General features: G+C 48.9%; 1 protein-coding gene across 2 annotated transcripts in view; it reads left to right on the forward strand.

Moving 5' to 3' along the window:
* ANAPC4 (anaphase promoting complex subunit 4) overlaps positions 1 to 14,209 on the forward strand; it is a 1,458,106-nt gene that overhangs the window by 17,009 nt on the left and 1,426,888 nt on the right. The gene's annotated exons all lie outside the window — the stretch shown is intronic.

A 14,209-nucleotide genomic window follows, 5' to 3' on the forward strand; every position in this document is an offset into this window, starting at 1 on the left:
TCCGAACTGCTTTGGGCCTAGCTCTGCTGCTGGAGGACATAGTGGTTCAGCTTCAGACCTTGGTGGGTGTTCAGCAGGTCCCAGAAAGGTTGTTTATTATTAAGTTGTTGGCAGATGCAGGGGCATATGGCTTGTGCTTGGTTCCGTGGGCCAGGCTGCACATACAGCCTCTCCTGTCTCCCCTTCACAGGCACTGATTGGTGGTCTCGCAGGTCTTGCTGGAAGCCTTGAGGGAGCAGCTCCAGTGGTGCTTGCAGCCACTGAATTGCCTCTGGGGGTTTCTGCTGCACCAACCTTTTTCCAATAAACTATTACTACCGATGCCAGCAAAACAGTGTGAGGGGGGACCTCTTTCATCAGCCGATGTGGGGGTCACTGAAAGCATCTCGCTCCTCCAATTGGAAGGAACTAGGAGCGGCGGCAAGAGCCCTCCAGGTGTTTGGGTCGGATCTACGGGCAAAGGATGTAGTTCTAAGGACGGACAGAACTTCAGCCATGTCTTAAATCAATCGACAGGGGTGTACCAGGTCTCAGCAGCATTGCCCTGTTGCTTTGGGGTGTGGGCCTAACAACACATGTTGTCTTTGAGGGCGGTACACCTGAGAGAGGTGTTTCCATCTGCAGATTGGGAACTGAAGGAGGTGGTGATCCGCTTGGTTTTCCAACTTTTTGGAATGCTGATTCTGGACCTGTTTGCCTCTCCCCCTCAATGCGAAGGCGGGTTGCCCTGGTCCCAGTTTCCCTGTGCGGAGGCGTGGGGAGTGGATGCCTTGATAATATTCCCTGGCCTCCGGGTCTTTTGTACGCATTCCCTTCTCTCCCATTGATTTAGTAGGTGGTACTGATCAGGCACTATGGGGGTGTAGGTGGTTCTCCTGGCGCCCTTTTTGCTGAGGAGATTGCGGTTCTCGTTGGTATTGGAACTGGCTGTGGCTCTGGTGTTTCTATTTCTGACCTCGCTGGTTCTGTGGTCGGGGTTTCCACAGTAGGGGTGCATCACTTGTGGGCTTGAGGACTGAAAGGGAAGGCCTGCAGCATCTTGGGCTGTCCGCTTCTTTGGCACAGAGGGTGCAGTGTGCTCGGAAGCTGGCTACATTAAAGGTGTATGACCGACAATGGGGACATTTTTCATCTTGGTGCAAGCATTTGTGGTTCTCGGCTCTGCAGTGTCCTACTCTGGCTATCTTGCAGTTTTTGGCAGAGGCTTTTGACTTGGGCCTTGCCGTCTCCACCCTGCAGTCCCAGCGGGCGTCGATTAGGGCCGTGCGGGTCCCTTGGTAGGGGGTGGCTTAGCATGAGCACATGGTGAACCGGTTGTTGAAGGGGTTCTCTCATTTCCAGCCTTGTTTGTTGTCTTGTCTGCCCAGGTGGGACTTGCCATTGGTTTTGAGGGCTTTAAGGGGGCTCCCTTTGAACCGTTGTTGAAGGTGGAGCTAAAGTGTATTACTCTGAAGGTTGTGTTCCTGCCCATCACGTTGGCTAGGAGATTGGGGTGCTGTTATGGTGGGCCCCCTATTTGGAGGTTCGACCTGAGGCCTTGTATTTTCAGTGTGATCCAGCCTTTCGACCCATGGTGTCCTCTAAGTTTCATTTGACGCATGAGGTGGTTCTGCCCTAATTGTCCATGATCCGAATTCTCCTGAGGAAGCTTGTTGGCACACTCTGGATGACTGTAGGGCTGTTATGTTGTATTTGTACAGGACTGCAGCCACTTAGTGGTCTGACAGTCTCTTTGACACATTTGGGGATCCCCATCCATGGAGGAAGGCTGCAGTTCCTACGATCAGTCGGTAGATCAAGGAGGTGATTCATTTGTCCTACGAGAGGTCTGGGAAGCCCCTTCCCTCGGGGCGGGGGAGCAGGACCGGTCTACTAAGAGTATTGCTGCTTCCAGGGCAGAGGCTCAAGGTGTGGATTAGCAGGACATTTGTGGCCATGTGGGCAGATCCCAACGCAATCACAAGGCATTACCGCTTGAACTTGCATTCAGATAAGGCTTCCTCCTTTGGCAGAGGGGTTATGAGTGCTGGTACTTCTTGATTCCGTGGATTTTCTTATTGTGCACTTTTGCAATAAAGAGGTGGTGGCGCATGTGCTCTGCATTACTTCAATTTGGAGTCTTGTCCAATTCCTTGTTTTGGAATCTTATACCATTCCTTGCAGGGCTTTGGTATGCCTCATAAGTAAGTACTGGACGATGAAGATGGATGTGTGAATATAATGCTCTGATTACTTACATCTGATCGTCATTATTCCTAGTCTTGCTCTTCCTACGTCCATGCCCCTTTTCCTCGTACCTATTTATACACATCAACTCCAGAGATGGATAGACCTAACCAAATGCTATGACCACCTACCAACACCAGTTTATTGGGAAAATCACATATTATGTGAGTTAAATACCTTCCCACACTTGGAGTTCTGTTTGTGTAGATTTAATCGTTGGTGCCTAATGAAAAAGTACAGGTCTGCCCAGAGGCCATCATTGATACGGTCGATCTTCTCAGCATCTTGGGTGGGAAAGGAATTGCAGCTATCGTAAAAGGTAAGCTATGGAAATTGTTTCTCGAATCCACTGATTACATTCTAATACTGCTTGGCCCTTTTGCCTCGATTTGGCATCAGCAAAGGTCACAAACATGCTGTCAAACCTTATAAGGGGGTCCAGATTTTTCCATTTTCATAAGGGCTGCCCTTTTCACATCCAAACAACTACACTCCACGTCTTCAGGTGTGGATGGATTCTCAAAGGAGGAAAAGGAAGAGCAGTCTCCTAGGATAGATGTAACATTGGGCAGTAATGCTGAGTCGCAACAAAGTCTCTTTTTTTAAAGCACCGATTTCTCCTAATCTCATGCAGAGGGGATAGCTACAAAGAATACTGTATTAAGAGATTGCAATTTCAATGAAATGCCCCTGATTGATTCAAATGGCGCAAACCCGGCAAGATCCTTAATACTAACGGAAGATTCCATCGGGGAAGGCCCATAACAGGAACCAGTCTGTGGAGAAACTTTTCTGGAAGCAGTTCACCTATTTAACATTCTGAGACTTCTCCCAGGGTTCCCTGAACACCATAATGGCCACACTTTCAGCATTTAAAGTAGAAACTGCTACTCCCATGCCAAATCCTTCCTAAAGGAATTGCAGCAAATTTCGGAATTCGATATTCTAGTGCTATAATTTCCTTTCTTTCACAACACGTTTGGCAATTACTCTAGAGTTTATCATAATTTCTGAGCATGGAAGGAGTTTTATCATTCTGGAATGCTTGCACTAATCCTGCAGACACCCTCTGGAGCAGTAACCTCTGCCTCTCAATATTCAGGCCTACCAGACAGTCTTATTCGACTTAGCCTCTACCTCTCACTCATCCCTCCCCTGGAATCCTTTGATGGGATATGGATAGTTCGGGAGGAGATACCCCAGGGTTGCTGACATTTCCAGAATTGTAAGTAACCAGGACAACTGTAATTAGTTATTAAAGTCGTAGTGTAATTTTCTTATTACAAGTGACTAGTAATTGCAAAACATATAGTGTGTGTGTGTGTTAGCAAAACTTAATTTACAAACATAAGAAATGTTCACATTAAGATTGCAACATCTACTTTTGGACAAATGACTACAACACTAAACCTTACACAAGATTATATTTAAAGCAATATTGTTGTAACCTTAACTTGTCCTTACAAGTTTAAACTTAATTGTGGTTGGTTCAGCGGTGTAAAATTAAGTTAAATATGTTGTATGTTACTTTTAGTTAAATGCTATTAATTTGAAGTATATATCTATTTTTGTTTAAACATGATGTTGAATGACGTCTTGATCAGTGTAATATTCTGAACATTTACTACTATTAGCTTTAGAAGTATTTATTTTTTCCACATTTTAGTAACTTCTGTAATGTTATTGATGTATCTATCAGTGTTTGTGACTAATGATGTACCATCTCTATCTTGCGTGCTTATTATGAAAGATTTACTTTTATTGAAAGTTATACTATAATATGTTTTAAAGCATATTACTTTTTTATTTGACAGTTATTTTACCATATTATGTGATCTAAAACTTATTTTTTCTACTAAACCATTAATTGAGCACTATTTTCTGAAGGAACATGAGGTGTTTTCTATTTCTCACCTTTTATGGCAGTAATAATTTACTTTATATCTTAACAAGGTCATATTTATTAAACTAATTGGAGACAGTGCGTATTGATCCAATTTTTTCATGTAACGTGTATTTGTACTATGACGCTTGTGGGTGAATTGAGGTTACCGCAATGTTGCTTTAAGTAAATATTGTATTTTGAGTTAAGCTTAATATTGTAGTTATATTGTAACTTAAGCATGCATTTTAACATTAACTTTAAAAACATGTATTTTTATTTTTAATTTTTTTGTTGTTGAATATATCTGCAGTTTGCATTGAAGAACATTTTCCTTAACAGTGATTGCATACAGGCAGTTACTCGAAGTGGGCAGGAGCTGTTGGGAGCAGTGCTCCCCTACTTTTTTCAATGAAGTCTTACTGTTCCTATACTTTTTATTTTAAAAAGCTGTTCGATGGGACCACCAGGGGGCGCGGAACATGCTGGACGTGTAAGTCCTGCACTCCTGAATGCACTGCAGGGCCTAGTCGATGCTGCCAGTCCCCCGGCCTGGATTACAGAGCCCAGCCAATGGAGATCCCCTCTGCATGCAGCGGGCCCCACCCTGAGACCCGTAGTGAAGACCTTCTGTGGCGCGACTGGAAGCGGAGCCCCAAGAAAGGCCCACAGAGCAGACCCCAGTATCGGAGGCTAGTGTGCACCGGAGACGCCAGAGGCCCCAGACACCGAGGGCGGCCGACTCCGCGGCATCGCGAAAAGGACTAGTGGAGCTGCACGCTCCCACCCTGTGTTCATGACCTGTGCCGGACAGTCGGGTCTCGGAGGAGGCGCGGCACCATAAGAGGCACGGGGCTATGGTCCCTCATCGAGATAGAGGGCCGCGGGCTCTGGAGAGCGCTTCCCGGGCCCCCGCCCTTCACCAATGTACGGGGGACGATGAGGAACGGAAGAGCGCCCACCAGCACACCAAGGGGAGCCTCGCTCCTGGGAGGCCCAGGGCCCCTCCCAAGTTACCGCAGGAACACGGAGGCCCACACGGAGACCCGCGGACGGCCGCCCTCGCGGGAGGAAACGGCCAACCCAGGACACCGGCCCAGAGCATCGCCGGGGAAGGCACGGGGTGAGGACCCTCCACACGTGATCCCTGCCGACACGGGGAACCGGATGGGTGTCGCGGACTCTGGGGGACGCGGCCCGGGCCCCCACTTGCGACGGAGAGGAGCAGTTGAGCGCCAGTCGGCACGCCCGAGTGAGCCCACCCAGAGCCCCATCTACCGCAGCCCGAGTCAAACTGTCGGCCCTGGGCCCCCCACAGTGACTGTGAAGTGAGGAGGTAAGGAGAGCGTGGGTGGGAGGAAACAGACTGGATGCAGTGAAAGCGGGCTACCCTCCCGCGCAACCTTTCCCGTGCGGTGCCCCGGGATCCCACCCAGCTGGGGAGTAGGCCAGAGGGTCCAAAGGTGCCGGAGATCTGCTACCCTACCCCCAGCCCCCACCCCGAAGGCCCCACCTGATTATACGGCACAGCCCCCCCCATAGAGCTGCTACCCAACACGAGGCGCTCTACTCAAGACCTTAGCACACCAGGTACGGGGAAGGCCTTGGGCCGTGGTCTACACCACAGGGTCCCCCACAAGAGAACCCCGGACAGAGGCACCACCCCTGGGTGCGTCAAGACACCCAGACCCTGGAGAGCACTCCGGTATTGGGGGCGATCTCGTCTCTCCAGCGCTTCCGATGGCCCAACTCAGCCACGAGTGAGGCCCCCAGAGACACCATGCCCTCAGGCGGCGAACCCCCCCCCCTGCAACACTCACAAAGGAGGATCTCAAGGACATCCTCCGCGGGATCAAGGCAATTCGAGCAGATATACAAGCGTCCATAGTGGATCTCAATGGAAGGGTGGACACCTTAGAGGAGAAAATGGAGGGGATGGAAAACAACCACCTCCAGACAGACCTCCTGGACATGAAATATGAGGCGAGGCTAACGGACCTAGAGATAAGAGATGAGGACATAACCTTGAAGATGGACGACTTAGAAAACGGAGAGCGCCGGAACAACCTGCGTATCATGGGCGTGTCGCAGGAGAGAGGGGAGACAGCGGCGGATGTGGGGAGGAAGGTCCAGGGCCTGATAAACCAGCTCTTCACGTTGTAGGGGGGCAAAGAGGTCCAGTTGGAGAGAGCGCATCGAGGTGGAGGTGGAGGGGGCGCGGGTGGAGGCCCAAAGTCTATCATGGTGAGGTTCCTCCGCTACAGGGAGAAAATGGAGGTCCTGGAGAAGGCAAAGAGGCTGGGGAGCTTTATTTTTGAAGGCGACACAATTAAGATTTACCAGGACTTAATTGTGCGTCTGAGCATCTCTTACGCTCACCCGCAGAAGAGAATGTCGTCCGCTCACCCAGTGGCTTACTGGTCAAGATATAAGATACAGATGGTCCTTCCCCTTCGCCCTGTCCTTTGAACGCGCTGGGGTGGACAAGTGGCAAGGAGGCCTCGCAAGTGCTGCAAGTGATCAAGGGGGACTCCCCGGGTGAGGAAAATAAGGTGGTCACCCAAGCATCAGGTGACGCCATGAGAGAACCGGCTGGCCCTTGGTCCACAAAGAAGAAGACAAAGGGCAGAAGGAAATTCAGGAAACCAAACACCCCGACATCTGAGGCCGAAGGGGACTAGGTGAATTAAGACGAACCAACTGGAAGATCAAGATTAGTTTGTCAGCAACCCTGGCCGGCGACGCAAGTTTCATCAAGAGAACTGCGGTGCAGGAACATGCTCACACCCTGTGGCTTGCCCGTTGGCAGGCGTCATGCAAAAGGGAGAGAAAAGGGAGGGGGGAGGCGAGGGAATGGGGGACAAAGACCTTGGGGCACAGGACCTATCCAGCTTGGTAAAGAAGCGGGGCAGCTCCCACAGGACCGGGAAAACAATTAATCCAACAGAGAGAAGCAATGGCAGACAATGAAGAAAGGGGCCGGGTCGAGTCGCTTAGGATGGGCTCCCTCAACGTCAAGGGGCTCAACTCCCCAACGAAGCGCTCCCTTCCGGGAAGGGAAATGAGAAACAGAAGAGTGGATATTATGTTTGTACAAGAAACCAGGACGGTGAGGGGTGGGGGAGAGGGCTATCCCTGGATCGCACGTGGGTCAGACCTTCTGGGCATCCGGCCACATAAAGAGAGGAGTCGTCGGTATCCTGCTTCATAGGAATCAGAAATTAATGGAAGTGTCCACTTGGGACACTTCCATTGGGAGGATGGGAGGGCCCTGGTAGTGTCCGGTAACTTGCATAATACCAGAGTCACCCTAGCAGCAATATATTGCCCCAACACGGGTCAGAGGGAATTCGTCCAAGAGGCCCTGGGTGAGGTGATGGCTAAAGCGGATGGCCTTCTGCTCCTGGGGGGGGGACTTTAATATGTGGGCAGACCGAGAGCTGGACCATAGTGGGAAGGCAGGCCCTCCGAATAGCAGTGGGGGGACACCTCACGGTGAGTTGTGGGAACTAATGTGGGAGCAGGGGCTGGTGGACATATGGCGGGAGCTGCACCCGAGGCGTAAGGGATACACCTTCTACTCTGCAGCCCATGGTACCAGAACTAGAATAGATTATCTTTTCATTGGAAACCAGCACATGAGCAGAATAGAGGCTTGTGAGATTCGGCCCGTTAGCTGGTCAGACCACGATATGGTCTGGTCGGACGTCTGTATAGCAGGCCTGAAACCCAGGGAATCTCTATGGAAATGCAACGATTTCCTGTTGAGAGATGTGGTCTTTAAGGAAGAAATGGCAACAGCGATCAGAGAATTCTTTGAGATAAATGACACTGGGGAAGTCAACCGGGAGATTGTGTGGGAGGCGGCAAAGGCAACCTGGAGGGGTAGGCTAATTAGTGAAGGGGCTTCCAAAAAAAGAGCTAGGACTCTCCTGACCCACAGATTAAGATCGGAGATAATTTCGTTAGAAAGGTCGGAGGGGAAGATGGAGACAGAGAGAGAGAGGGACCTGGGCATCGCAAGGGAGAAGAGACAAGAATTGCGGGAAATGGAGATGGGCAAGATTGTAGCGGGACTCCAACATTTACGTCAAAAATACTATGAAAAAGGGGACAAGGCTGATGCCATGCTGGCAGCAAAACTTCGAGGACAGAGGGCGGATAGATGGGTGGCAAGATTAAAGAGTGGGGAAGAAGGGGACGTATCCGACCCGGAAGAGATTGCAGAGAAATTTGTGTCTTTTTATGAGGCCTTGTATGGGAGAGAGGGGGAGACGGAAAAGGAAGCCCTGGACGAATATCTCAGTGGGGTCACCCTCCCAGCTCTTGAACCCCTAGAAGCATCAACCCTAGACGCCCCGATAACGGAGGAGGAGGTACTAAGAGCCATAGCGGGCCTGAAGAGGGGTAGGGCCCCAGGGGAGAATGGGTTCACGGCAGGCTTTTACAAGGCCTTCTCAGGCCTCTTGGCAGGGTACCTGGCAGGCCTCTTCTCGAACATAATGGAGACAGGCAGAGCGCCCACATCCTTTGGCAAAGCGCTAATTACAGTAATCCCGAAGGAGGGGAAGGACCCGGCGGATAGCCGCTCCTATAGACCAATTTCCCTCCTAAATGTGGATGCAAAGCTATTCACCAGGAACATTGCTACTAGGCTGAACGGTCATATGCCGAAGCTAACCCATCCCGATCAGGTGGGTTTTATAGAGGGAAGGCAGAGGGCTGACACACTGCGGAAGACTCTACATCTGATGAGGGAGGCAGCACCGAGGGGTGGAAACCCGGTTTTGGTCTCGATCGACGCAGAGAAGGCGTTCGACCGGGTCGACTGGGGATTCCTCCTGGGGGTACTCAAGAAACTGGGGCTTGGAACTGGGATTAAACAAGCGATCAAGGCCTTATATGTGTCACCAACTGCCAGAGTCACAGTCAATGGGTGTCTGTCACGAGTTTTCCACCTCAAAAGAGGTACGAGGCAGGGCTGCCCCCTTTCCCCGCTCCTCTTTGCCATGACAATGGAAATATTAGCAGAGTATATCAGGGGCTCGCCGGGGGTTCAGGGAATCGAGGTGGGGGAACGTACCTTTAAACTGGGTCTTTACGCAGATGATATCTGGGTCTTTACGCAGATGAAATCTTGCTTCATCTCCGGGAGCCGACAAGGTCAGTCCCGGCCGCCCTGCAGGAAATTGAACGGTAAATTGAAGGTGAACATTAGCAAGTCTATGATTTTTTCCATTTGCATCTGATATAGACAGAAATGTTGCTGAACTTACCCCAACTACCGCCCACTATTTGATAAACTGTTCAGAGAGATGGAGAGCTGGGGGGAAGGGGCAGATCTCCTGGATGGGAAGGATAAATGCCATAAAAATGAACCTGCTCCCCATAGTGCTGAATGTCTTCCAGATGCTCCCCTTGGAAGCCCCAGACACATACCTCGGAGAAGCCAAGAGGCGCATAATGAAGTTCATATGGCAGGGCCGGAGACACAGAAGAGGGTATGAGACCCTCACCCTCCACAAAGATAGAGGGGGGGTCGCTTTGCCGGACTTGACAGTCTACCACAGAGCAGCTCAACTTAGGGTTTTGGCCCCACATCTTAGAGAGGACCCCAATAAACAATGGGTATACATTGAAAACATCTACCTGCACCCAGTCACCGTAGGCGAATGGTTATGGGTCCCTTTAAATAAGCTTCCCAAAAGAATCAGGGACCACCCAATACTGGGTACAATGTGGAAAGCGTTAGCGGGGAAGGGAAATAAAGAGAAAGTCACGACATGGCCCTCACCCTTGAGCCACATCTGGTCCACTCCAGTGCTAGAGGAAATCCCAGGCCACGAACACTACCAGTCATGGTTTGACGCAGGCCTCTGCAGGGTCGGCCAACTGGTGAGGGAGGACACCTTCATAAGCATCCAAGAGCTCGAGGAGGCTCTGGGAATTGGCAGGCTCTCCCCACTTCTATACCTTCGCCTTAAGGGAATTTTAATGAAACCAAAGCTAAAGCCCTGCATACAAAGAAAGCTCACCCCGGTCGAGAAAATCCTAGACTCCCACACGGAAATGAAAGGCCTTATCTCTCTCCTGTATGGAGCTCTCTTAATCCCCCGCGAGGGATCGATTAAAAGCCTTAGAGGGAAATGGGAAAGGGACCTGGGCTGGGACATTGGGGATGGGCTCTGGTGGAAACTATGTAGCAGGGCATTCAAGACATCCATTTCCTGCCAGTACAAGACACATGCCATCAAACTTCTTCATAGGTGGCAATACGACCCGATCACCCTCTCCAGGATGTTCCCAGACGTTGCCCCGTTGTGTTGGCACGGTTGCGGAGAAAGGGCTAACTATTGGCACATGTGGTGGTCCTGCGAGAAGGTCCAAGTTTATTGGTCGGAGATGCTCAGCTGGCTCAAGGATGCGGGAGAAGGGGTCTATCCGTTGGAGCCACTCACACTATTATTTGGGCTACAGCAAAGGGATGAGCACTGGGAGAAGCTCCCGCATTTGACACATTCCTTACTCTTAGCAGCTAGGGCTGCACTGGCCAGGACATGGAAGAGAGTAGCACTCCCCTCAAGGAGAGAGTGGGTGACAGTGACCAAGGACGTTTATTTTATGGATAGACTAACTGCAGCACTTCACGGCTCCATCTCGCAGCTCGAGGCTGGCTGGTTACAATTCATGGAGGTGTTCGCTAGCACAGACTGCGATCCAGAAAGGTGATATGGCCACTCCACCCGGCCCGAAACCAGTTTCAGGATAGAACTCATTGTACGCTTCTAAGGAAAGCTCATTTAATTGTGTTTGTTTATATGCCCGGTCGGCGCTGCCCGAAGAAATTATCTACGGAAACGTGGATCCTGTGCCCCAAGAAGGGGGGTTCGGGGGGAGGGGTGGAGAGAGGGTGAATACAGCAGAGATTTATGGTTCTTTAAATGAAGTTGATATGAGCATGTGCCCTAATGTAATCTTTTCCCAGAGCTCTTTGTTGTTCACAAAATCAATAAAAATGGAATTAAAAAAAAAAAGAAGCTATTCCGGAATGGTTTTGTTTTAAAATAAAAGTATAGGAAGAAGTTGAAACATGCACTTTCAGTGCAATGCTCTGAACGCCCCTTAAATAGCAGACGCGTGTCTTTGGGGTTTTGTATTGTTCGTGGGAGGGGGCGTGATGATGTGGTTTGTGGGCAGCAGGCGCAGGCCATTAGGGAACATAGTACCACTAATTTTCATACGCTTTGACCACTGCATACATGTATTCTCAAATTATACTATGTAACGTTTCCATTATAATCATAACTGGGCACAACGATTGGGTACTAACAGCATTAGTGTGGTACATTTAAATGTTTACCCAGATTCTTCTTTTACTTCTTTATCCACAATGGTGTGAACCTCTAGTTGCTGCATGGAATACAGAATGTAAAATCCAAAATTTGTATACATATTCACAATTCACTGAATAGGTTATATGCTGTGAAGACATATTTTGTCAGATTAATGGTAAGAAGTCTATTTTTTAAAATTTGTGTTTGATACCTTTTCAATATGTATTAAACTGTAATCAGTATTGCATAGTTTTTTCCATTGATTTTAATTAAGTTCCAAGGAAGTCTTTCTTTGATAGTTATGGTATGGTTATTACCGTTAGGGCAAAAACGGCCTTTTCTAATATACACAATGCAAGGTTCATTCCAAGAGCTACCTTTCAATCCCAATACCAACTGCCACCATACAAACACATAGATTTATTCACTCTCTTTGGGAAAGTGGATAAAGGAAGTGTGACAAAATTCCTACTGTTCTGCAGGTTTACAGGGATGAGTTGTGGCTAAACCACCTCGTGTGTCTCCATACTACTACTAAATCATTAGTGATCCTGGTGATGACAGTGAAACGGGTACAGGATACGGGTACGCTGCATTCGCCTAATTTGGTAGTATTGGCCAAAGGCAGGCTGTATCTTCAGAAGGGGGTGTGGGCTGATTAACACTAGCAACCATGACCGTGTTAGTACAATGGTTTCAAAATAAAAGAATCTTGAACCAAGGTTCTTTAAAAATATACTGACGTAATGCACCCAACTAATGGAAAACACTACAGACTCACCCCTGTAAAGGAAATGCAGGAAATGCAGACTTTGAGAATAAAGAACCCTCTGGGTTGATGGGCATGGATTTTTCAGGCAAAAGATTTCGCAAGCATTGTCAATGTTCAAGTTTGTAAGGCAGAGAATAAGGTCTTAAGTCACTGTGGTCCTTTAAGGCGGACCCAGGGAGGACCATGCCTTTTCAAATACCTTATGTATTTAACTTTGGGGCTCAACAACGTTGAGCCAGGCTCTTTGGTGTTGAAGTGCTGGTGTTGAGTGAGGAAGTGGCAGCACCAAGTCTAATCATGTAGTGCTGGCAGCAATGTCGGCTTGTTGGTGTAAGACACTGGGGAGGCTATATCGGGTTGGTGGCGCTTCAAGACTGATGGTCTCGAGTGCAGAGAAGCAGAGACTGGCTGTTGGCAAACAGTCTCCGCATGGCATTGGGATACTGTAGCAGTGTCGGCTGGAAGCGCAAAGAAGCTAGTGACCTGGCAGCGGTGTTGAATTGGGGTTGCCAGAAGTCTTTGTGGCACTCTGATGCAGAGGCGGCAGGGCTTTGGCTTGGAGGAGTTTGCGTATCAAGGTTGAAGAACTTGGACGCCGTCCAAACCAGCATCTATGCGGCATGGAGATGCAGGGAATGCCAGGGGTCCGGACCTTATTTCTGTGGATGCTGGAAGACCTAGCCCAGGGTCTCTGGGGCAAGGTAAGTCCTTTTCCACGTTTCCCAGCCAGGTAGGGCTGTAGAGCACACTTGCATTGTCCTGCCATCTCCAATAAATGGGTTTCTGGGTACAAGTGTTTCTGTAGAGGCCCTGGCCACAACCGTGTCAATTGTGCACCTAGTATGGTTAGGGAGTAGAGGTTTCCTCGGCTTTGAATGCCTTCGGTCTTCACCTCTATGCCAGAGGATGTTGGAAGTGGCTATATTCCCAAATGAATCTAGATCTCGCAAAATCTACTAGCACGCTTGCATTGGTGAGATTATAATATGGAGGGCGAGTACCGTTTGTGTCATATCCGACCTTGCTGGTGGGTATGGGGATGTTTGAAACTTTTCATGGACATTTACTTCAAACAAACCTTGTTTGCAGGCAATGGCAAATTTGTTTCGCTGCGTAGAGCTGGCCTTTTGGTGGCAGGATGGTACCAAACATGAAGTGTGCTTATGCTGGCATGTACCATCTTACAGATCGCAGTATTTTCACACCCGACACCATGGGGTGAGTGCGTTTCTCTAAAATTGAGTATGTAAACTAAGAAACCCGACCTGCAGGTGCTGAAGTAGTAGGATTGTTAAGAATTAGGCTTGACTGAATCATTCTTCTTGTCTTGAGAGTCCAAAGAAGAATCAAAGAATGAGTGCACTTCCTCTCCTTATGCAGTCAAAATGGGGTTGGTCCACAGCAAACCTGCTGTAAGGGGTCCAATGCAGGCTGTTGTTAGAAGTGGCATTTGTCTTCTGACATCACCTCCTGAGTGTGTCTGCAGTAAATGTGGTGGCAGGAAGCGGTAGAGCGCATAACAAAACATCCAAGATGGTGTAACCCTTCTCTAACCCCCACTGCTCCCACCTGGCTACTGTATCTGCCGCTTTCCTGTGCCTGATAACTTCAAAGGGCCTCCAGTGCTTGGCGCCCTGGTGTCTGAGTGTTTTATAGGAAAAACCGGTGTCCACAATCTATGGAACACTCGTGTCCCCTGCACGGCTTTTTAAATATTGTATACCAAACAGTTGTGTGAATAAGCAAGAAAGAGTTTTTAATGAATTTGTACATAGCAAATAAAGTACAATCTCAACAAATATATATCAAGTATGCACTCAGCAATACATGACTTAATTTCAAATCAAAAATTATTATTGATACAAATAGTTCCACACTTCAGAGCTTCAATCTGTGCTTAACGCGTTTCGGAACTTCTATCCCTCCATGAGGAGAAAAAGGTTCATTCTGTTCTTTTTTCTAGAACTCTAAGATAAAGAATATACTCTATTAGTA

Source organism: Ambystoma mexicanum, chromosome 6q (assembly GCF_040938575.1).
Source record: "Ambystoma mexicanum isolate Mex_15411 chromosome 6q, UKY_AmexF1_1, whole genome shotgun sequence".
Lineage (NCBI taxonomy): Eukaryota > Metazoa > Chordata > Amphibia > Caudata > Ambystomatidae > Ambystoma > Ambystoma mexicanum.